This window comes from Dromiciops gliroides, chromosome 5 (assembly GCF_019393635.1).
Source record: "Dromiciops gliroides isolate mDroGli1 chromosome 5, mDroGli1.pri, whole genome shotgun sequence".
Classification (NCBI taxonomy): domain Eukaryota; kingdom Metazoa; phylum Chordata; class Mammalia; order Microbiotheria; family Microbiotheriidae; genus Dromiciops; species Dromiciops gliroides.
The window spans coordinates 7,357,925-7,383,969 of record NC_057865.1 but is presented as its reverse complement, the minus strand read 5'-3'; the positions used below and the strand labels follow the sequence as shown (position 1 = coordinate 7,383,969).

The 26,045-nt window shown below is 38.5% G+C and overlaps 1 protein-coding gene across 6 annotated transcripts in view; it reads left to right on the top strand.

Moving 5' to 3' along the window:
* Positions 1–26,045, top strand: part of DGKB (diacylglycerol kinase beta) — a 692,138-nt gene that overhangs the window by 41,126 nt on the left and 624,967 nt on the right. Inside the window, exon 2 of one of the 6 annotated variants that reach the window (XM_043968089.1) lies at positions 10,139–10,165. The exons of the other annotated variants lie outside the window; for them this stretch is intronic. The gene's annotated coding sequence lies outside the window, so the exon portion shown is untranslated. The remainder of the gene's footprint in view (positions 1–10,138; positions 10,166–26,045) is intronic. 6 annotated transcript variants of the gene reach the window in all.

Genomic DNA, 26,045 nt, shown 5'->3' with positions numbered 1-26,045 from the left:
TTAGCAATGAAGGCAAAACAAAAGAGTTCAACAGACTGATCTGATCTGATGTTTGGTGTTATGCTGCCTTGGGACTCTCTGAGTCTCACTTATAAAAGAGCTAAACCAGTCACGAGGTGATGAGCTTTCTCCAAAAGTGGCTATGGACATGTTTCTGCCAGGAAGAGGATCCATAGCAGCTGCAAATCTGTGTACAAGTTTATTAGCCACCAGATGGCAGCCCATTGGAGAAAGCAGCCTAGTAAGAGACCTCTACAATTTGGTGGGCAAGTAGCAGGTAGGAGCTCCAAGGCCCAAGTGGGATGCAGCCCAAGTAGCATAAATTATTGTGACTATACACTTCCTGTCCTACCAATAGTGTAGAGTTAGCAAAGGGATTGCACCCCTATGTCTGGGGGAGAAGAGTTTCATTTTTTTTAAACTTCCCATTTCTGCTTAATTTAATATCTAATTTTAGTGAATGTATCATGATTTTTGTCCAATGTAAAGGAATTATCACATGGTAGGGGGGTGGACTAATGTTCTGAATTGACACCAACTAAAGGATGTCTTGAAAGGACTCCATGTAGCTTTGTGGGGCACACACTTAAGCAGGGGTAGAGTTATGGATATTTTAAAATAATGATTTGAAAACTGGATTAAATTAGGACAGGTGTATAGGAAGGCATATCAACTCAACATCATAAGCATGATTTTCTGAAATACAATGTTAATTATATTTAAAGGAAAATTGATTTCTTAAAGAAAATCTGGGGGAGTGAAGATTGATTATATTTGCTTGAGAAAGTAAGTGTCTCATTCATCTTTAGAGACAAATTATTTCATTTTAGTTGTTGATAAATTGTTCATAACATGGTTAACTGGCTCTGTGTGTATATTTCATGTATTACCCTAACCCCATGTCTAACACACAGACATACAGAGAGTCATTTGATCATGATATGGGGATTTTCTATCTGTGTATGTATACAAGTATATACAGAGAGATTTCACAGTGTTCTTGGCACATAGTAAGGGCTTAATGCTTGTTGATTGACACATATGTTTATAGAGACTGGACCTTTGATTTTATTGGTATGAGAAGAAACTGCTACCAATGAAGCTTGGCAATTCCATTGTGCCAGAAAACTGAAAGATGTTCTTGATTTGACTATGGTCACATGGCCATTATATGTTCAAACTAGGATTTGAATCCAAGTCACCCTGGCTTCCAAACAACCTCTCTATCATCACTACTACTCTCTTTCACTTTCGTTTTCACTTATTTCCCATTTGCTAAAAAATAGCTATAGTCACAAAATCAAGAGTTGGCATGAATAACTTTGTATCAGTCTGGGGATCTCTTCATTTAAATGAACAAATGGTCACCTTACAGCAAGCCTGTGACAACTCACTATGAACTTGGTTATGCTAGTCCAAGGGCACCAGGGACTGCCCCTTATCAAGTTCTTAATCAAAATATTTCCAGGATGGGAGAAACTGCCATCACTTTAGAGAACCCAGGAACACCTCTTATCCCATAAAGGACATTCAGGGGTGTCCTAGAGTAGAAAAGTTGAATATTTTCCAAAAAAGTTACTATGTTATTGATCTAAAGAATATGTATGTATGTGTGTGAGTATAGCTACATGCATGTGCATAGATATAGATACAGATACAGATTAGATTTTAGATTTAGATATAGGTACATGTAAATTAACCCAGTTTTCCCTCAGATTTAGAATTTTCTTGATTTAGACTTTGCCTGTAGGGATGAAGATTGCAACCCATCTTGTAGGACTTGAATGTCCCCCATATTTCCAACAATCTGTCACAGTGACCCTCCCAATGTGACCTGGATACCAGGGCACCCCCAGACAGCCTATCTGTCCTCCCTCACTCTTACTCCATAACCAGTCCATCTTCTTTGGTCCTAGATTCTTCCCATGACCTGCTTTCATGGCTTTGTCTGCATGTATCCTCATTTATAATGTATACCATGTCGATCCAATCACACTGATAATGCTCCTCCCATGGCCCTGGGGGGTAGTCCCTAAATTCTTTAGTGAATGGAGTATTCTGGAGCTTAAAGCTGTGAAATACCTCCTTGATGACGATCCTTCCCTTCTGTAAGGCAAAATCCTTGATGATTCCTCGAAATTTAGACATTGATCATGGACTACAGATCCATTTGTTATACCCTATCATTAGTATTAAGTTATAAAAAATAAACCTAGTTAGGCAGCTAGGTGGCACAGTGGTCCTGGATTCAGGAGGACCTGAGTTCAAATATGGCCTCAGCCACTTAACACTTACTAGCTGTGTGACCCTGGGCAAGTCACTTAACCCAATTTTCTCACCCAAAAAATAAAAATAAAAAAGAATAAACCTAGGCTCAACAAAGTTGTTGAACATTGTCAAGGAATTAAAAATTCAAGTATGAATGGGGGAAGGAGGAAGTTTCCCTGTAGATCACAGCTTCATAGATCTAGACCTGGAAGAGACCATGGAGGCCAAGAAGGGAAATGAAATGACAATTTCTATTCTTCTGTTTGTGAATTTAATTTCAAGGATTATTTCAAATCACAGAATATTTTAGTGCATTGTAAATGAGATCCAAAAGAACTAATAGTTTAACCTGTCTATACAAGAAACAGTCAAGCAGATGAAGAATGCATGATGTCTAGACCACAATTTCCTCATCTGAGAGAGAGATTGGATTAAAGATTTCTTTGAACTCAAAAATCTCAGAAATGTTATTTTCCTCTTCACTCTAAAAGTTAAAAATAAAGCAAATCTTGTCAAACTGTATTTGAAAAATCAAAGATTCTGGCATCAATATTTACCAAATGGAACTAATATAATAAGAATTACAATTCTACCTAAGGTAATTTACTTATTCAGTGTCATACCAATCAGCCTACCTAAAAATTATTTTATAGATCTAGAAAAAATAATAACAAAATTCATCTGGAAAAAGAAAAGGTCAAGAATATCAAGGGACATAATGAAAAAAGAATGCACAGGAGGGTGGGCTAGCTGTACCAAATTTGAAGCTTTACTATAAAGCAGCAATCATCAAAACTATCTGGTACTGGCTAAGACATAAAGTGAAGGATCAATGGAAAAAGCTAGGCATAGGAGACACAGCAGTAAATGACTTTATTAATGTACTGTTTGATAAACCCAAAGATTCCAGCTTCTGGGATAGGAACTCAGTATTTGACAAAAACTGCTGGGAAAACTGGAAGATAATATTGCAGAAACTAGGCATGGATCAACATCTTACACCTTATATTAAAATAAGGTCAAGATGGGTACATGATTTACACATAAAAGGTGATACCATAGGTAAATTAGGGGAGGAAGGAACACTTTACCTCTCAGATCTTTGGAAAGGAGAACAGTTTATGACCAAACAAGAGATAGAGAATATTATGAAATGCAAAATGGATGATTTTTTATTACATTAAATTTAAAAAGTTTTTGAACAAACAGAAGCAATGCATCCAAAATTAGAAGGGAGCCAGAAAACTGGGAAACAATTTTTATATCCAGTACTTCTGATAAAGGCCTCATTTCTAAAATATATCAAGAACTAAATCAAATTTGTAAGAATCCAAGTCATTCCCCCCAAAAGGACAATTTCCTCCCTGTGCATTATGGACCACAATTAGCACATGTGCCCATGACAATGATGATTTTAAAAATCACAGCAACTACAACAATAATAAAACATGCTAAACACTGTGCTAGGCATTGGGAAGACAAAGACAAGCTGATGTTTGGTAGTTATTTTAGTTCCTGAGAGAGGGTGTTATAATTTTTAGATGTTGTCAGCTGAGCTAGAGAATAGATTTATGTTGGATTTCTCAAAGAATTTGGAAGATTGTGGAGCACAGCAAAATAAATGAATAAGGGACTTTTCATTCTGATGAGGCAATGAAGTTCAGAAATGAGTCCAGTAAGAGCTTTTGTTATTAGAAATGCTTTGGTCTGTGTGGCAGGAAGAGAAATTAGAGGTCTTCAAAAATTGAGGCCAAAACCGACTTTGGCAGATTCAAAGCAAAGGCCACTGTTTGGGACCGATTCAGTACAGGACAATCTTGTCCTTAAAGAAAAGGGAACAAAGTAGAGCAGGGTCATGGCAAAGCTAGCTACATGTTCCATTGGATAAGATCACTCCCTTTGGTGCTATCCATGCTGCCAGTGAATAATCAGTAGAGAAAGCAATCTAGAAAAATGTGATTTCTTCTACCAATTATATGGACCTGTTCCTTGAAAGCTTTTCCCAACAGCAGATGATCCCTTTTAATGCAGAAAAGTATGTGAGCATGTGAATGTTGTTTGTACAGATACATAGGCACAAGGGTTTAGCTAGTCTAAAAATTGTCTCTTGGCAAATGGATGAAACCAACCTGTGCATATTGTTTATTCATAGTTGTTTGTATGGGGTCTTCTTTGATAAACTGAGCTCCTTCCCAGCAGAAACTGTTTTTGTTATTGTTGTCATTTGATTGTTTTTCCCTTCTGTGTATCCAAAAATTTTAGCACAATGTTTGACACATAATAAATGCAAAAGAAATACCTCTTGACTGATTGACTTGATTCCGTCTTAAGCACCCTCATCATTTCTTTTCCGTACTTCAAAACCTATCTCCATCGATCTACTCTCATCTTCTTCCATCCATTTTCAGGATAAGGTTGTCATCAGGACTTGGAACAGTGTTTAGCATGATCCAGAGCCTTAGTAATGACTTGTTAATGGATTGCCATGTTTCTTCACAAATTTCATCTGCTCCAAAATCTTGCTTTATTAATCATTCCCCTCCTCTTTGACTTTTCTACATGCTTACTTTTCTACTGGTTGCATTCTTTGTCTACAAATAAATGCATGCTTTTCCCACTCCCTACTGGATTCTTACATTTTCCCATTTACCCTGTAACCCCCTTGAGTTTCATGCTATATTTGCATTGTGTTTAATGCTCAATAGAATAAATTCTCCCTGAAAGGAGGAACTGTGTCCCATTTCCCATCTTTTTTCCCCCTGCAACACAAAGTTCAGGGCCCTGCTGATAGCAGGCACGTAAATGTTTATAAGCCTCAGTTTGGTTTGGCTTTGGTTTTGTTTGTTTTTTACCTATACTTTTCTTAAGAGAATTTTCTCAAATATTCCTATCACTGTAGTGTATAGCACCAAAAGTACTTTCTTTCCAAAGTTTAATCAATCATGAGTATCCACTAATGGTAAATTAAGCCTCATCTTTATTCTAGGGCTAAATGAAACTGTTGGACCAACAGAGTTTTACAAATAGTTTTCATGTAACTAGAAATATTAGCAAAAAAGCTTTTTGTTCCTATTAATACTTCTCATGATTAAGGCTATATTTGGAATGGAACTTATGAGGTTGAGCTCTTGATTATGGACATTTTAATTTATACAGAACACAATTCTTATAAGGTCATTTCTCCATGAATAAAACTCATTGAGTTAATTGATGAGGGATTTTTTTTTATTTCTATGTTTCAATCTGATCAGTCATCCAGGAGAAGTCACCCTTTCTCTTTTTGAATCCATGTTCATACCCACAGCTCTCCTTTTTCCCTGGTTGTCCCACCACAGCTAAAAACGGAAACTATTCTCTTAAGAATTACCAGTGATCTTTTCACTGTTGCATCTAATGCCTTTTTCTCAACCTTTATTTTTTTCAACTTCACATTGGTTACCCTTTTCCCTGTAATACTCTATTTCCTATAGATTTCCATGACACCACTCTATCCTGATTCTCCTCCTATGAGCCTGAATGTTTCCTCTTAACCTCCTTTGCTGACCAAGTAATGCCTGCTAAGTATACCAAAGCATTCTGTCCTGCACCCTTTTTTTCTTTTCCCTCTATACAATTTCATTAATCTCATGAGTTCCCATAGATTGTAGAAATGCTGCACAAAAGCAGGAGAACACTTTAAGGAAGAGATGGAGATCTCACGCAGTGCTAATTTACGGTCTGATCAAGTTTTGCTTTGGGTCCACCCAAAGCTTGTGTCTTGGTTTTGTCCCAAATTATATTGAATGTTTATCTTTATTTGCTGATAATACATCTTAAACAGAAAATGGATTATTTTTGGTGTTTTAAACAACCTTACTTATAAACTACCTGCTTTTTTTTGGGGGGGGGGGTTGGGGGTTAAGTGACTTGCCCAAGGTCACACAGCTAGTAAGTGTCAAGTGTTTGAGGTGGGAATTTTTTGAACTCAGGTACTCCTGAATCCAGCACCAGTGCTTTATCCACTTGGCCACCTAGCTGCCCCCTACCTGCTCTTTTTAACTACCAGGCAACTAGCATTACAAACATTTCTTGAACTCTATATATTCTAAACTCCAGAGAGTCTCAAAAGGGAGCCGAACCTTTTTCTGACTCTCTTCTTTGACAAACTGACAATAAAATTCTTTTCAAGTTTTAAAGTTTGTTCTCTACTGATAGGATTCAACTTTTGTTTGATTCATTGCAGAGGATTCTCAAGTTCAGTCCTAGACTCACTTCTAAACCTCTATTCTCACATCTCCAACTGCCTATGAGATATTGTCAAGTGGGTGTTCTGCATGAATCTTAAAGTCAATTTGTCCAAAATTGAGTTCATTAGCTTTCCTTTTAAGCTTTTCTTTTTTATTCATATGCCTATTTTTGTCAAAGGTGTCATCAACCCCTAAGTCCCCCACACTCTCAACTGAGGTGTCAGCTTTGTCTTGATTCTTCATTTTCACTTCCCATCTCCAATCAGTTGCTAATTCTTGTTTATTTTACTTTGGTAACATCTTCTCTTTCCTGACACTGTCTGCACCTTGCTTCAGTCTCTTAGAGTCTCACAACTGGATTATTGCTATTGGCTTTTGGTTAGTCTCTTTTTCCCCTTAAGCCTTTTCCCAAAACCATCCCATCCTCCATTCAGCTATAAAAATTAACTTCCTAAAGGTCATCTCTGACCATTTCACACCAGCCTCCCCATCACTTTCAGATCAATATTCTTATTATATTATCCCTATCCATATTCCTAATAGAATGCTTATATTCTATCCCTATAGGAAATATTCCTATATTTACAGCCTTCTTATATATTACTCTCTTCTATGACCTCTGTGATCCACGGACACTGGTCTTCTTACTATTTCTTAAATAAGTGACATCTTTTTTTTTTTTTAACCAGTTCTCTATAATGCATAGCATCCTATTCCCATCTGCAATGAGCTTCTCCTTTGCCCTTTCAATTTCAATTCTTCAGCAATTGCAGTTGCAAGACTTGGAGTCACACAATAATTAGCAAGAAGAATTAGCTAAAATAAGAAGCCACCAGGTGCATATTGTTATTAACACCCATCTGTGAGCCACTAGAGTAACTAATTCCCTGCCTGCTCAAGTGAACTACTCTCCTTGATTTTTTGTCTCATTTTCTTATCATGAATTGGAAAGAGATTCCTAGCTGTGTTTTTTTCTTCCAGTCTAAGGTGGGTTTCATTCAGATGCATGGTCTGGGGACCATCTTGGCTGGTAGTGGCTTTGCTGATGTGGCCAGAAGAAAATTGTTCAGTTATACTCAAAAAAAGGTTTATGAAATACTCAATACATACAAGGTGCTGTGCTAGTTCTTTAATGTCTATTTCATTTTTTGTTGTTGTCCTCAGGTCCTTTTGAGTTGAAGCTAAAAAGTTAAAGTCAGATGACTCCCAATAAATGCTTACAATAGTTGACTTTCTTTTTAACGAAAGAAAATCATTCATTAGAATTGATCAGCATGGTAAGACCCAGCAAACCCAATTGTGTTGTCGATCCTATATTTCCATGGTTTTGTTGATATCAGTTATAATGGAAGAAAGCACCTTTTATTTCCTACAAACTCTCTAGCTAAAAAAAAATCAATGCGTTCCCAACACCCCCCCCCCCGCAAAAAAAAAATGGGCAAAGAGTAGATGGAGTTAGAGAGACATCCCCAAATCTTTGTGTTTGTCTTACAAGTACTTAGATAAGTTTGAATGAACACTGCTGAGACAAGTCTTGTGCTATTAAAGAAATAGCCATTCCACTGTCATTGAGCACTGAGTAGCATAATGAATGCTGAAAACTCAAAATTCTCCATCAAAGGTCACCTTTAGGTCAATGATAGCAGTCTTTTCCATGATATAGTACTTGGACAAAAGTTTGAATAAGGTTTAGGAAAATGCTTCCAGTTTAACTAAAATATTGTCCAAATAAAGTCTCCCAGTTTATATGATGCAAAGAGCTGGGGTAGTGCAAAGATGGTTGGGACACATGATTAGGGATGTTTCCAGTCAGTTTTTTTAAGAAGTCTACCATAACCAAGAAGTTTTCCCCATGGAATGAGCCTTTAAGTTGACCAAAATTGAGGCAACTAGGTAGTACGGTGGATAAAGCACTGGCACTGGATTCAGGAGGACCTGAGTTCAAATCTGGTCTCAAACACTTGATACCTACTAGCTGTGTAACCCTGGGGAAGTCACTTAACCCTCATTGCCCTGCAAAAATAAATAAATGAATGAATAGATAGATAGATAGAGTTGACCAGAATCCTAACTAAGGTTGCTTAGTCATTTGGTTGGAAGAGTAAGTGCTTTTGTGGACTCACTGATGTCTATCCAGCATGATCAGCCCTCCTCTACAGTAGTGTCAATATCTGAATCAATTTTAGGCTATCAGAACTACCTCCCTCACCCCTCCATAAAACAAAAATGGTGGTACAAATGAGAAATCACATTTAGAGAGTACTTTAAGTCTTGAGAAGTACTTTACATATATTATCTCATTTGATCTTTACAACAATCAGGTAAGGCAGGTATTATCCCCATTTTTTCAGATAAGTCAACTGAGTCTTAGAAAGATTATGGGATATTGGTTCTCTTAACTCTCCTGAAAAATGAGCAATTTGGATGGCTTGTTCTCTAAAGCCTATTCTTGTGGCTGTACAGATTATATCTAATGACAATGGCAAGGCACTGAAAAGGAACAGAAAACATACTTCTGATGGGATGAGAGCTGGTTTAGCTTGCTTTCATGTCACACACAACAAATATATTCACCTATAGCATGAATGACTTCATAAAGAAAATTGCTTTTGGAAGCACCTCAAACTTTGGGAAGAAAAGTTCAAACAATTGAAAAGCAGTTGGGTTTGGGAGGCTAAAGACTTGAAATTGTCATTCTGAAAAGTCAGTGTTTATTTGCTGAGCGTGGACTGTTAACAAAGCTAAAATTGTAATGTGTTACCTGTCACAACAAGTTTTTATCTGCCTAATATGCTATTTGTACTAGAATTATTATATTGTATGTACAGGAATTTCTTTTTCCTCCTAGTCCTGTAGTGTTTGCATTTCTCATTTTAATATTGTCCATTCGGAAAACCCTATTTCTCAAGGTTTCCAAAAGAACGAGCTTCAGCATTCAAGTGTACATCTTAATTAGATCCCTGTGGGGATTCCAACCCAACCATATGCTGGATTTATTTTGAAGAAAGGTTCGCTTGGAAATCTTAATTTGGGGAAAGTGTGGGCTCATGGAAGGGTAAAAGCATATTGAAGAGCCTCGACCCCCTCAAAAAGACTTCTGTTCTATGTATGTTTTGGAGTTAATGTTGTCATTCTTAAATTTCAGAATTATCATGTAAAAAGCCAGCCTGTTCTTGACTTAGCCAAGGCCTCCCTTGTCTTGTATGGGCTTCACCAAGCATTTACTTAATGTGGACCACTGGAAACCTAAAACAAAAATGAAACATTTCTTGCCCTTAAGGATCTGACTTTTCAATGGTTGTTTTCTGTGATGTCTTCTCTCCACTCCCACCCCAGTGAAAGCTCCCTTATCTCATGACTGCTAGTTCCACCTTTATTTCTTTTCCCTTCTCCAACTTGTTTCCCTCATTCATATCTTCTCATTGTTCCTTCTTTTTGCATTTTATCCAAAAAGTGGGCAAATATTTTAAAGATTGTTGTTGTTGTTGTTCAGTCATATCCGACTCTTCATGACCCCATGGACCATTACAAACAAGGCCTTTCTATCGTACACTAACTCTCAAAGTCTCTCCAGTTCATGTTTGTTGTTTTCATGACACTATCCATCTCACACTCTGACATCTCCTTTTCCTTTTTTCCTACAGTCTTTCCCAACATCAGGGGCGTTTACAGTGAGTCTCATCTTCTCAGTATGTGGGTAAAGTATTTAGGCTTTGTCTTCAGGATTTGACCTTCCAGTAAATAGCCTGAATTGATTTATTTAACTATTAACTGTTTTGATCTTCTTGCTGTCCAAAGGAATCTTCAAATTCTTCACCACAATTTGAAAGCAGATACTGTAGGTTTTAGCATGTCTTTGAATACAACTTTCAGTCGTACATTATTACAGGAAAAACCATAGCTTCGACTCCATGGACCTTTGTTGGCAAGGTGATATCCCTGGTTTTTAGTATGCTCTCTTGATTTGCCATAGCTTTCCTTTTTAGGAGAACACATCTTCCCATTTCCATGGACTGGAATCTGCAGTCACAGTCTGCAGTTATCTTGGAGTCCAAGAAAAGAAAATTCGATACTGCTTCCATTTCTTCTCCCTCTATTTGCCAGGAAGTGATAGGACCAGTTGCCAAGATCTTAGTTTTCTTGTGTTAAATTTCATGCCAATGTTTACACTCTCCTGTTTTACCCCCATCAAGAGGCTTCTTAATTCTTCTACCCTTTCTGCTGTCAGTGTTATCATTTGCATATCTGAGATTGTCAATATTTCTCCTGGTGACCTTAATTCCAACTTTTGATTTATCCAGCCTGGCATTTTACATTATGTACTTTGCATATCAGTTAAATAAGGTGATCATATACAACCTTCTTGTACCCCTTTTCCAATCAGTTGTTCTGCGTTCAGGTCTAATTTTTGCTTCTTGACCTGCTTCTTGAACAAGTAAGATGAACTGGTATTCCCATCTCTTGAAGGGCTAGGCCCATTTTGTTGTGATCCACAAAGTCAAAAGCTTTAATGTAGACAAAGAAGCATAAGTAGATGTTTTGGCTTTTTGTTGTTGTTTTCCTGGAACTTCCCAGTTTTCTCCAATATTCAGTAAATCTTGGCAATTTTGGTTCTAGTTCCTCTGCTTCTTTGAAAACCAGGTTGCTCTTTTGATAATTCTCAGTCCATATATAATAGATTCCTCATAAAGTCACTTGCTTCTATTTGCTCAATCCTAATTTTTAAGCAATGACTTTCTTCAGAGAGCTTTTGTACCTCCTTTCCCATTTGGCTAATTAGGCTTTTCTTTCATGATCCTCCTTCATCACTCTCATTTCTCTTTCCATTTTTTCCTCTGCCTCTCATACTTTTCCTTCTACTTCTCTTACTTTATCTTCAAAGTCCTTTTAGAGCACTTCTATGGCCTGAGACCCATTCATATTTTTCTTGGAAGCTTTGGATGTAGGAGGCCTTAGTTATGATCTTCCTTGTCTCTAAAGAAACTTTTATGGTCTGCTTCTTTCTCTTCTGCTCATCTTGCCTGTCTTTTGCTTGACTTTTAACTCCATCTTAAAGTGGGGCACCACTTCCAGGATATACTGTCCCAAGCTTCAGGGGGGTCTAACATGATATGATTTAAGGAGGGTCAGGTTCTTCACTCACCTGGCCTGTTCTCTTGTCTGTAGATAACTCCAAGCCAATTTGCTAATTAACCAGGCAGCAAAACTATTCAGTCCATATATATTAGAAACATAGCTTGGAGAATCGTGAGCATAATCTTACTGGCATATGAATTGAGTGCAATTTTTCAGTAACTTGAACATTCCTTGTCATTGCATTTCTTTAGGGTTGGGACACAAACTTTTTTTTTCAACCCAGGAGCCACTGTTGGGTTTTCCAAATTTGTTGGCATGTAGAGTGCATCACTTTAACAGCATAATCTTTTTGGATTTAAAATAGCTCAGTTGGAATTCCATCACTTTCTATCACCTAGCTTTATTATTAGCAATGCTCCCTAAGCCCCACTTAGCTTAATTCTGAGTTTAGATCAGTACCCACATGACAGTAGTTTTTGGTGTTGTTAAGATCTTTCTTGTTTTGTTATTTCATATACTCTTGCCACTTTGTTTTAATCACTTCTACTTCTATTAAGTCACTACCATTTTTGTCTTTTATCATGCCTATATTAGAAAATGGAGGGATAACAAACAACAAAGTTAAGAGAATGTAGACAAAGTAAAAGAATTCTTAAAATCCATGGAAAAAATAACCTGAGCCTCAGGAGCACTGTACCCATGGGATTTCTAAGGATAAAAAAGGACTCACTAGTAATTACCTTCCTATAACATAGAAAGCCATTTTTTTAAAGTCATCCATTCAGAGACATCTAAGAAGATCATTTGACTTACAAAGACAATCAGTTTGCTACCCCAAGGTTGGTGAAAGAAAAGGTTGGCATTGATGTCTAAATGGCATATTTCTGATTTGGGAATTAAGAGACTACCAAGGTTCAGATTATTGATGCTGAAAAAATTACTTACCCTGGTTTATCTTAGCTCATGTAAATAGTACAAACATTTTGAACATAGAAAAATAATCCAAATCAAAGTAAAGCCAAAGTAAATACTTGTTCATGTCTTGCATTTTTATTGAACTTTTTCCTCTTGAATTCTTTTAGGATCCAAGTTGATGAACCCACGGCCAAACATTTCTTTGCCCTGATTAAACATCTGAAATGTGTCAAATATATTTAGTACTGAGGAATAATTGTTATATAGAGAGTAGGAGAATCAGGATTCATAATCACCTGGGTGACCTTGGGCTTCATATGTAATGTGGAAAAAAATGGAATTTCATTGCTAAGTGACAGCCCTCCTGGCACAAGTTTATGGCCAGAGATAAAATACTTGCCAGCAATATTTACCCAGAGGTATTTACACAATAACATGCAGGCGTATTTCTGTGTTCACTCATGATCTGCTGGAGTTCTCTCTTTCACCCCCTCAATTCTATCTATAACCATGTTAGTCAAGGTGGAAGCTAAAGCTATACTTAGTTATGACTTATTCCTTCCACTCCATGGGCCATGGCTTTGTCAAACTGAAACCTTAAAATGTGCCGCAGTGTTGTCTACAGGATGGGATGTGCAAGAGCCAGTTCATACTGACTTGTGAGTGGTGATTATTAAATTTTTAGTGTGAGCATGTCAGTCAAGTACAATAGTCAAATCTAACAGTGTATGTAGGGTTCTGCATCCATGTATCCCCATCTCTGCAAGAAAGGAAGAACAGTATCTCTCCTTGGCACTTATTACCTAGTATTCCAATTTAACATTGTTGTGGTTTTCTTCTACTTTGATTATATTGCCATCATACATATATCCCTTCTTCTGTAACGTGAGTGTCACATATTCATAGAAGTTCCCCCATACTTCTCTGAACTCTTCAGATTCATTTTTTATATAGCATAGTCACACCAACTCCTGAAGACTATTTTCCATTGCCTTGGTGAAAGGCATAGACATCTCCACTGAAATAACAAGATATTGTGGTTGATGATGTGAATCCAAGCAGATTGTGCACAGAAAATTAATTTTCCAAAACTTACATTGACAAAGTTTTCAGCTTTTGGTTAAGCCATGGTCATGGAGTATCCCACCTTTTTTCTGTGCATATAAAAGGTTGCCAGTAATATCTAACATCCCATAAGACATGAAACTGATATAGAGACTTCATCTAAACATGCTAGATTTATAGAAGTTACCAATTAACTGAGTACACATTTATTGGGTGCTTTATGAGGGGAATAAGAAGACATTTGGGGCAGCTACGTCGTAGAGTAGATATATCCCTGGCCCTGACATAGGGCAGACATAAGTACAAATCTGACCTCAGACACTATGTGACCCTGGGCAAGTCACTTAAACCCAATTGCCTTAAACATCTGGGGACATCTCCAGTCATCTTGATAATATATCTTGCCACTAGACCCATATGACTCTGTAGGAAAGAGTGAGGCTGGTGACTGCACAGCCCTTCCTCATTTAAATCCAATTCATTGCAAGTCATGACATCTGTCATGGTCCTCTTCAGGAAAGAAAGACAAACAACAAACAAGAAATGATTTAAACCCTGCCACGTTATTCATTAGATTTTCTGTAGTTGTAAAAGGTGCTTTTTTGTTTGTTTCTTATTTTGTTATCATTCTCATAAATTAGAATTATAATTTTTAACTAAAAGTTTTTCATGGAATTGATAGAGTCAAATCTCCTCATTTTTTAAATGAGGAAACCAAATATGAGAGAGCAGAATGATTGGCTAAAGGTCTCATAGCTGGCTAATGGCAAGGTCAAATTCAGAATAGAAGTCTCCTAATTCAAGGCCGTCACCATTTCTACTACACAAGATTATATCTGGGGTGACTCATCCTTCTAAATGACAATGGGGCTGGATGCCTAAAATCATTTCAGTATTCATGACATGGTAGCCAGCCTATGTCCTCAAAGCCGAACCAGCAGACTGAAACTTCCTCTGGCAGACCCTTCCAAGTTGGAAAACTTGGTTGTGGGTTGGACTCATCAGTTGCCTGAATACCAACCTAGCTAAGGTCTGAAGGATTCCTTACCAGGCTGGCCATAGGGAAGTGACAAGTTCTTTGGGCCCATTGATTCTCTAAACGGTGTCAAAGTAGTATCTAGAGGGTGAGATCTACATTTGTGACGGGCACAGACACAACAAGGAAATCACTGTGTTCCTTCAGTTGTGAAGTTGGCAGGGAAACTGAAAGAATAATTGTCTATAAGAAAAGGGGAAGTCATATTCAATTTTGTCTTTGTTCTGAGCTATATAAAATTATTAAATAGAAAACAATGTAAATCATGCTAACTAGAATAGACTCAGAAGGGCTGGGGTCAATTTTTTTTTCTTTTTTCTTTTCAGGACATTGAGGAGTTTAAGTGACTTGCCCAGGGTCACACAACTAGTAAGTGTCAAGTGTCTGAGGCCATATTTGAGCTCAGGTCCTCTTGAATTCAGGACTGGTGCTTTATCTGCTGGGCCACCTAGATGCCTCCAAAGGTTAAGTGTTGTTGTTTTTTTTTCTTGGTTTTGTGCTGGGAAATGAGGATTAAGTGACTTGCCCAGGGTCACACAGTAAGTGTCAAGTGTCTGAGGCCATATTTGAACTCGGGTCCTCCTGAATCCAAGGCTGGTGCTTTATCCACTAGACCAGCTAGCTGCCCCAAGGGGTCAAGTCTTGTAGAAGAAGAGTACTACTTTTTGGGTTTTTTTGGTGAGGCAATTAGGGTTAAGTGACTTGCCTAGGGTCACACAGATTGTAAGTGTTAAGTGACTGAGGTCGGATTTCAACTCAGGTCCTCCTGAATCCAGGGCCTGTGCTTTATCCACTGTGCCACCTAGTTGCCCCTGGAGTACTACCTTTTTGAGGAAAGTGTTTAACTTCCTCCATAACCTCAGACAAGTTATTTCATATCTTTGGGCCTCAGTTTCCTTATCTGTCAAATCAAGTCAACAATCATTTATTAAGTACATACTTTGGGGCCAGGACAGAAAAGGAACAGTCTCATGGTAGAAACAACATGTGAAGAAGTATGTACCAAAAATAGTTATATAGAGGACAAATTGGAAATAATCTGGGTGGGAGAGGGAGGAAGGAGGTTTGGGAAAGGCTTCTTGCAGAATGTGGAAATTTGGTTGAGACAAGAAATCCATGAGATGTGGAGGGAGATAAGTCCAAGCAGGGGGAAGAGGTGGTGGAAATGCACAAACATTTGGGCTGGAGTTCCATGTGTGAGTCATCATGAGCAGGCCAGTGTCACTGGACTGCATAATGTGTAGAAGGGAGTGAGGCACGAAGAGCCTGGAAAGCCAAGAAAAATTGATTAAATTCAATATGAGGGAGTGGGTATGATGACCTCTGAGGTCCCTTCAAATTCTCAAGCTGGGAGTTTATGAGATAAAAAAGCCATAAATTCTGCAAGTGAAAAGGAGCCAAAGGTCTGTGTGTCTTCTCACTTGATTTCCAGAACAGTCATTATTTGGATTCCTTATGGCCATGATTGTAGGACTGAGATTTCTATACAGTGGTTGCTGATGGAGAAGCAGCTTCTATTTTTTCCAACTTTTAGTCTTTGCCTCATTGTTTTTACCAACTCATATCAATTTTGATTTGTTGGCCAGAATTTGTGGATCTCTTACACAATTTTCATTTGAATATTGAGTGCCTATTATGTGTGAGGCATTGTATTTGGAATTGGGGAGCTAAAGATTTATTTTTAAATGTTCCAGTCCCTTCCCTCCAAGAGCCTCTATTCTGTTGGGTGGGGAGCTGTAATGCTAAATATAATAGAAGGTGGGGTATGATAGAAAACAAAAAGTGATGGAGAGATAAAGCACTCTAGGAAAATAGGAAGAGAAAAGCTTCTGATGGGGAGGATCAGACAAGGTCTCTGAAGAGACTATTCCTGATCTGAGCCTGGAATAAAGAGGATTCCCTAAGGCAGAGGGGAGGGGAGATCACAATGAGGAGGGGTATATGGCCTTTTTAGAAACATGGATGTAGCAAAAAAGAAGGCAGCATGGTCTACTGGGGAACAGCCAGTCTGGGTGGAATGAAGAGTATTTGAAGGAGATTTCCCATACTGCCAGGCTCAAAAGGGAGATGAGAGACAGACTGGGAAGGGCTTTCTTTCACTGATAAACTGAGGAGAATGCATTTTGTACTAGTGACACTAGGGAGCTATTGATTCTTGTGAATGAGAGAGATGAATGGTTAAACTTCTGCAATTTTGAAAACTCTCAGGAGGTTGAAGACTAGATGTCAAGGAACCAAGATATTCTTATACCAGTCCAGGTGAGAAGCAAGAAGGACCTGAACTGGGGCAACAACTATTGGATTGAAGAGGAGAGGACCAATTTGATAGATTTTGTTTAGGAAAATATAGTCTTTTACTGGTTTCTCTATGCAATCCCATTAGAGCTTTGCTTGCAGTATTTTATTTCATTTTATTTTTTGGCGGGACAATGAGGGTTGTGAATTACCCAGGGTCACACAGGTATTAAGTGTCAAGTGTCTGAGGCTGGATTTGAAGTCAGGTCCTCTTGAATCCAGGGCCAGTGCTTTATCCACTGTACCACCTAACTGCCCCAAAAGGCAGTATTCTTTTTTTTTTTTTTAGATAGGCAATTGGGGTTAAGTGACTTGCCCAGGGTCACACAGCTAGTAAGTGTTAAGTGTCTGAGGCCGGATTTGAACTCAGGTACTCCTGACTCCAGGGCCTGTGCTCAAAAGGCAGTATTCTTAAGGATTTGAGATGGCAACTTGCTGGAAGTACTTGGCAGTTAAGAACTAATCCCTTTTCATCCAAGTAAGTTCCTCTTATCTCCGTTTTGTGTGATTGATTCTGACCTGCTGTCTAGCAGGTTGCAAATGGTCTCCTTTGTCAAAACCTCTAAAGGCAAATGTTGAAACCTTTAATTAAAAAAGGTATCACCACCCCAGAAAAATCCTGAGCCAGAGATGAACTGCCTCATTCCCATTAGAGATGGTATATGATCACCTAAAAATTCCATGAGCCAGATTGTGTGAAAATGTAGTGGGAAAAGTTGATATACCTGCACACAGTTGGGGGTCATGGTTGTCAAAACTTGTACATATTCAAACGTGCTTGTGCAGAGGAGAAGCTTTGGAGGCAAACTATCTACAGTGATCCCTACATATGTACAGCCGAGCCCTGGGGTGGAGATGTATGGCCTGCAGGGAAGAAACATTTGATTCTTCATTTAGGAGTTTCTTTCAAAGACAACTGGTCTCCTTGGTTTTGAAATAGTTACCTAGGATACTATTGAATAGTTACTAAGTTACTGTTGAAATAGTAATGGCTGTAGGATTAATGTTTTAGGTATTAAGAAATGTATTTTAAGTGTTAAATATTTACTCAGTGAAAAAAAACAAAACATTAAGAATGACTACAACATGGTAGCCAGGAGCTGGTTGTAGGAAGGTGGATGCAAACATTTAGCCTGCCCTCAGAGAGTTCCTCATATAATTGAGAGCTCAAATACAAACACCTAGGAATGTAGAATCCAGCTTAAATGAAGAGGGAATAAGAAACCTATGGTTTCATCATAAGCACCAGAGGGGAGAAGGGAGATGAAGGAAGGATGACTCGAAGTATTTTAAAAGGTTTAAGTATTTAAGTATAAAATAGTTTTTTAAGTATTAAAGAGTTTTAGGTATTAAAGTATTTAATGTTTTAAGTATGGAAATGATGACTTTACATAAAAAGTAATAGGAGATATGGGAAAGAAATATGGAAATCATCTTAAGAAGAGATCAGAAGGTACAGATCTAGTTGTCTATTCCAAGAATCTTCACTGGCTACCCATTGACTCCAAAGTCAGATTTCATTCCCATTTGCCTGTATTGGAGATTTTACAAAGCTGGTGTTAGCCTATATGCTCAACCTTATTTAATAATCCTCTCCTACCTGTATTCTTTCCTCTGGCTTGGCTGAATTGTTTTCCTCCTCCTCCGAACTCCCTCAGTATTTGACATGTATCTCCCCATTGTTTTCTGCCATTGGCCACACCGTTCTCCTCACCTAAAACCTTCTCTCTTTTTTTCTTCTTTTCTAGCTGAAATCTGTCATTTTATGAAGTCCAATTCAAATACTCTAAATTACATTGAGCCTTCTTTTCTTCATCTTCCTTCAACCCTCCTTCTGGTCCTTCCTCTAATGATGAAACCATGGCTTTCTTTTTTCGCAAGTTTACTTATTACTTTATTTTCCCCCAATTTATTTATTTATTTGTTTATTTATTCACTCATTCATCTATCCATTCATTCACTTATTTTTAGTTGTCAACATTTGTTTTATTTATTTTTATTTAATCATAAAAGCATTATATTATTTCCAGTTACATGTAAAAAGTTTTTGATGTTTGTTTTCATAAGATTTTTAGTTCCAAATTTTTCTCTCACTCTCTCCTCTCTCCCCTCCTCCAAGACAGAAAGCAATCTGATATAGGGCATACATATACAATCACATTAAACATATTTCTGCATTACTCATGTTGTGAAAGAAGAATCAGGACAAATGAGGAAAACCTCAAAAAAGAAAAAAGTAGAAACAGTATGGTTGAATCTATTACTGTCCATTCTCATAGCCACTAATCTCTTCATCTGCATGGCATCATTCCTGATCTGACCTCATTCTCTTCCTGCAAGATCCTGATCATTTTGATAAAATGGAGTCAATCTGGAGTTATTCTGGCACCTCATGTCTCTTGACCCTCTTTCTTGTTCCTTCCCTTCCCATGTCTTCCAATCACTAATCACAGCTGACTCCCACTATCCACCTTCTTGCTTTTTCACTCACCTGTTTCTGAACAGGGCCATGGGATTCTTGCCACAGGGACTGGGTCCACCACAAATGTGTCATGTAAACCCAGCTGGGCCCTGCTTACTGGATGCCAAACCTTTTACTCTTCCCTAATGTACTCCCTAACACACTCCCCACAGCATCTGTTCCAAACCTTCTTTTCTCTTCTCAGTCCTCCTACACTACTCACTCCCTCCTCCCTCTCAATAAAAAGACCTTGCCAAATGTTCTCTGGGAAAAAAAAAATAAGGCCACCCATCATGAGTTCCCTCTTCATAGTTCTATACTTCGGATTCCCTGAACACTATTTCCTGATTCTTTTCTCCTTTGAAGCACTTTCCATGAAGAGGGTAGACCTTCTTACCAGTACAAACTCCTCACATTTTGTCTATGAGCTTAATGATTCCAGAAAAGCTTCCCTTCAAATATGTCTCCTTTCTTCATGATTTTTTGCTTTTCCAATTGTTATTGATATATTTTATTTTTTGTATCACTTTCATTTGGGAATATGCTCAGATCCTTTCCCTACCCAGCGTACCATTTTCTGAAACTGAGAATTTTTTTAAAGGGGAAAAAGTAGATTAGGAAAGTAATAAACACATTACCAGTGGCTTAAAATGATCGCTGTTGCTGTCTGTCTCTGTCTCTGTCTCTGTCTCTGTCTCTGTCTCTGGCTGTCTCTGGCTGTCTCTGTCTCTCTCTCTCTCTCTCCCTCCCCCTCCCACCCTCCCTCCTCCTCTCTCCTACCTGTGCAAAGTGGAGGGAAAGTTCATGATCTCATCAATTCTCTAGGGATGAGCCTGGTTATTATAATCCTACAGCTTCATTTTTTAAATTTCCATTTTCATTGTTATAATTGTGTGTATGTATTGTTTTTCCTGACTCTCCTTATTTGACCCTACCTCAGTTAAGAAATACATTCCCATGCTCCTTTGAGACTTTCATATTCATTATTTCATTTGGCACAGCAATGACCCATTACTTTCACATGCCACAATTTGTTTAGCCCTTCTCTAATCAATGGGGCATCTGCTTTGTTTTCCATTCTCTGATTCCATAACAAGTGATGCTATAAATAATATGCAGCATAATTGGCCTTTCTCTTTGTCTTTGTCCTCCTTGGTATGTGTACCCAGCTTTGGACTTTCTTGGGCAAAGACTATGGGCATTTTTGTCACTTTTTCAGCATAATTCTAGATGCTTTTTAGAATGATTGGAATAATTTACAGCTACACCAATAGTGGGTGCATTAATGTGCCTCTCTTTCTGTAACCCTTCCAACACTGACTATCCCGATCACGTATGCCACATTTTATTCAGATGTTCTATAATCAATGCTGATTCATTTGGCTTCTATTTCTTTCTACAACATCCACTAAACAAAAACAACCAATCAAAACTAAAACTAAAGCTAAAATTTATGACCAGGACCTCACCTCTTCCCTCCCTTTCTCCCTCCCTCCCTCTCCTTTTCTCCCTCTCTCTCTCCCTCTCCCTCCCTCTCTCTTTCTCTTTCTCTTCCTCCCCCCCAACACTCTCTCTCTCTCTCTCTTTCTCTCTCTCTCTCTCTCTCTCTCTCTCTCTCTCTCTCTCTCTCTCTCTCTCTCTCCTCTCCCTCTCCCTCTCCCTCTCCCTCTCCCTCTCCCTCTCCCTCTCCCTCTCCCTCTCCCTCTCCCTCTCCCTCTCCCTCTCCCTCTCCCTCTCCCTCTTTTGATATTTTCTTCTTGATATATTCTTGGGGTCAAAGCATGTAGACATTTTTTTATTAACATAACTTCAACTTGCGTTATGGAGTGACTGGACCAATTCATAGCTCCATTGCCAATGTATCAGTGGGCCTGTCTTCTTTCCACATACCTCTAATGTTGGCTTTTACTAACATATTTGATTATCCATTCCCACAACAAAGGGCAGTTACTTTATTCTCTATTCTTCCCTACCACAAATATTGCTTTTCTAAATATTCCGGTATAAATTTCTTTAAGATTTCTAGTCTCCTATTATACACTGGCTCCTTTCTTCTCTGCTGCCTACCAATATGCACAGACTTCCCTCTTGCAAAAACAAACAAAACCCAAAACAACCAACGTGTATACTTAACCCTACCATTCCTTCAAACTACTGTCCTATATTTGCCTGAATTTCACAATGAAACTCCTTAAAAAATCAAAGCAAAGCAAAGCTGCCTATACAAATTTCTTCCACATTTTCACCTCCCACTCAGTTCTCAACTCTTTGCTTATGATCTCACTCAACTGAAACTACTCTCTGCAAGGTCCTCAGTGATCTCTTTATTACCAGGCCTAATGATCTTTTCTCAGCTCATATCTTTCTTTACTTAGAGACAGCTAACTGGTATTGTAAATAGAGTTCTGATTATGGGGTCAGAAAACCTGAGTTCAAAGGTGACCTCATTTACTAGCATTGTGACCCTGGGAAAGTCATTTAACCTCTGTTTACCTAAGTTTTCTAACCTGAAAACAGGAATAATAAATAATGCCTCCCTCTCAGCATTATGTCAGTATCAAATGAGAAAATATTTGTAAAGCAATAGTGCCCGTCACATAGTAGGGACTATTTATGTGTGTGTTTGTTCTTTTCCCTTCCCCCACTCCCTTGATTTCTCTGTAGCATTTGACAGTGTTGACTACTTCTATCTTCTGGATATTCTTTCTTGCCTGGGTTTTTGATCACGTTGCTCTCTCCTGATTCTCTTCCTAGGTGTCTGATTCTCCCAAGCCTCTTTCTTAGGATTATATTCCATAGCCCACCCCACCATGTGTGTGTATCCCATGGCTCTGACTTATGCCCTCTTTTTTCTAGCTCTCCTGTCTCTGTGATTAGAGCAACTCTCATGAGATCAACTATTATCTCTAAGTAGGTGATTTCTAAGTTTCCATATCTAAGCCTCATATTCAGCCCCACATCTTCACTTTCCATTGGACATTTCCATTTGAATGTTCCATTGGCATCTCCCACTCACCATGTCCATTGCTTAGTTCATTATCTTGTCTGCCAACTTTCTGCCCCTGTGCTTCTCAAGCATCTGTCATTTCAAATACTAGTTCACAATGTTAAATCCCTGTCAATGTCATTGTTAATTGCTGATTGATTGAATGACTCTCTGCTCATCCCGTTCATTCAGTCCCTATAGCAATTTCTTCCCAGGTCTTGTCTCCAAAAAAATCTATTTTCTCTAGTCAAACTGATATCACCCTAGTTTTGGCAGTCATCATTTCCTACACACACTATTGTAGTAACCTCCTCAAACAGCCCCTTATGTACAGCCTTTACCATTACCTAACCCATCCACTAAATGATTGCCACAGTGATTCTCATAAAGAACAGACCTGACCGTGCTATTCCCTTGCTCAAGAATCTCCGGTGACTCCCTATTACCCCCAGGAAACTACATATTCATCAGTTGTACAATAAAATCTCTTCATGATCTAACTCTAACCTATATTTCTGGATCGATTGCATATTTTTCCCTCATACACTGTCTATATTCCAGTGCCACCAGGCTATTTGGTACTTCTGTTGTGTGTTATTATATCTCCTCCATCCATACCTTTGTATAGGCTGTCCTCACTGCCTAAAATAATTGCTGCCCTGATCTCTACCTCTTGGAATTCTTCAAAGCATCTAAAACATAAATCAGACACTCAGCAAGTTTTAGGGTTAGAAGGGACTCTAGTGGCCAAGTAGCCCAAACTCATATATATTAGAAATCCACACTTTTTTTTTGTTTTGTTTTTTGTTTTTTGTGAGGCAATTGGGGTTAAGTGACTTGCCCAGAGTCACACAGCTAGTATTAAGTATCTGAGGCCAGATTTGAAGTCAGGTCCTCCTGACTCCAGGGCTGGTGCTCTATCCACTGCACCACCTAGCTGCCCCAGGAATCCACACTTTTATATACTTAACAGGTATTCTCCCAATAGCAGCTTAATGATCCTGAGTGAAAGTGAAACTAGCTTCCTTCCAGGGTACCCCATTCCCCCTTTGGAGAGTTCTAACTGTAAGGAGCTTGACTGTTTAATCTAGACCTCAAGCCTTACTATTTTCAATGTCCAACCACAGCTGCTGTCTGCTTCCTCTGGTCACAAGTGACATGGCCCCTCATATGAAAGGCCTTTACTGATTCCTTCAAGAATTAGGGCTTCACTCTCTCCCCACCTTCACCCCCCCCAATTCCCTCAAATTTATTTTACATTAATTTTATATTCATCTCTGACAATGTTGCCTCACCCCATCCTCATTAGAATGTACTCTCCCTGTGGACAAAGAATATTTTGTTTTTATCTGTATAGCTTCACTTCCTTGCAGAGTGTCTATCTTATAGGAAGTGATTAATAAAGTCTTTTTTAAAAATTGAATTCCTAATCTAAAATTAAAAGTAAATGAGGATTGTACATTTGAGCTGCTGCATCAGAATTTTAATAACTATTTTTAGCAGTATTTCTGTTCTATCCCTTTCAGTACCTCCTCCTCTCCATTACTGAATAAAACAAAAACCCCATCTTAAGCCTTATGTAGGCCAGCAAAATGCATTCTCCCATTGTCCATCCCCCAGCTGTATACTTCTCTACATGGTGTCAGTTCATCATTTCTCTGCCAGGAGGTGAGCAGGCAGCCATGCAGTGGTGAAATCCGCTGGACTTTCTGTTTTACAATACGTTGGCTAGAACTACTGTGTCTTTCCCGTGGCTTGTTCTATCTACAGTGTTTTCAATGTGTAGATTGTTCTTCAAGTTGTGTTCATATTGGGCATCTCTCTTTTATATGGAAGCTTTTTCAAGTACTTAAAAGTAGTTCTTCTCCCCCGCCCCCCCCCCCCACACACACTTCTAGCTTTCTTTCCTCCTGGCTAAATACTCCTAGTGGCTTTAGCATCTCAGAATGAGGCATTGCCTTAAGGCCCTTCCCCAAGTTGTTGCACTTCTGTAGATGCTGTCCAGCTCAGCACTGGCCTTCCTAAAAGACTAGGCTCCACTCTGACATTTTGCTCCAAGTGATCTGCCTAGAGAAGCGGGGTCACAGCTCCTTGTTTCCAGAATGAATGCTTCTTCATGCAGCCAAAGTTCACATTTACTTTCTTGCCTGCAATATCACTCTGTTGACTCTTATGCAGCTTAGAGTCTTACAGGATTGTTTTATAGGGAAACCAAACCAATTCACAAAAACAGCTACTTAATCATATCTTTGTAATCTTCGACTTGGGAAGTCGATTTTGGTTGTAGGCTTTCTTTTAAAAATAACTTATTTATTGAAATTAGATAGTCCCCAAACTCCACTTTTACCCAGTACTTTGTTCTGTGTTTGATTATTAATGGTAACAGATTGTTACCAGCATATGAGCTAAATTATTAAGTAGCCTTTCTTATGGAATAAAAGGAATTATTCACAAGTCAAAACACTCTGTGATGGGACAGAAGTTAGCTTTTCTTCTCCCCTTTAAGAAATGTTCAAAATGAAAACTATTCTGATACAGGAGGGTTTCCAATTTCAGAGCATTTCTATGAGAGTCCTTTGGGATAGTTACTGAACCCTTCCTTCTTGGCATGCTTCTACCTGCCTCTTTCTCTCTAAAATTTAAGTAAAAATAAATGATGGAACCAATGATGAAGCTTTAAAAAGTTCCTCTGACCGAATGTTATATTGGGGATTTTAATATTGTCATTGTTCATGGTGTAATAGTGACTGCCATCTTTGTACCTTACGTATGACACTGAAATACTACCCCCCCTTCTTTCGCCATCTTCTCTCCTCATTTCTATTTTTTTTCCTCTGCTCTTCACAAGAAAAAAAAAGACTAGGCACCAAGTTAAGATATGTATAAATATATGCATGCATACATACATATATGCATTTTTTGTTGTTCAGTCATTTGGCCATGTCTGACTCTTCATATCCCCATGGAACATAGCACACCAATACTGTCCATGAAATTTTCTTGCCAAAGATACTGAAATGGTTTGCCATTTCCTTCTCCAGTGGATTAACGGAAACAGAAGTTGTGATTTGCCCAGGGTCACACAGCTAATAAGTATCTGAGTCAGAATTTAAACTCAGGTCTTCATGACTATAGGCCCAGTGCTCTATCCATTGAGCTACCTAGCTACCTCCAAGGCAAATAGAGATTATCATTTTCCCAGAGTTACATAGTAAGTATCTGAGGCCCAATTTGAACTCAAGTACTTCTGACTCCTGGTACAGTGCTTTATCCACTGAGCCACCTAGCTACCTGCCTGTCTTCCCACTCCCCCTCCTGTATATGTAGATATATCGAGATACATGTACCTATATATGCATATAAATACATATACATATACATATATACAGAGAGAGGATGAAGGGAGGGAGGAGAAGGGTGGGGGAAGGGATCTTGTGATTCATCATTGACAAATGTGGACTCTAGTAGCACAATTCAGAGGTGAAAGCAAAGACTCTGGCATGAACTGCTCCTTGATATTGAATCCATCCTTTTTCTTGTGATAGGACACTCCTCAGGTCAGATTGCATGGCTAGAGAGTTACCCGTCTTTGTCAATCAGGTTATGTTTAATCAGGGAACCAAAGCATAGGGGCAGAAAGCATCTGCCACTTTTGACAGGATGTCTCCTTTTGAGGTGGAGATGCCGCTGGGGCTCCTCTGACATTCTAGTTAGCCT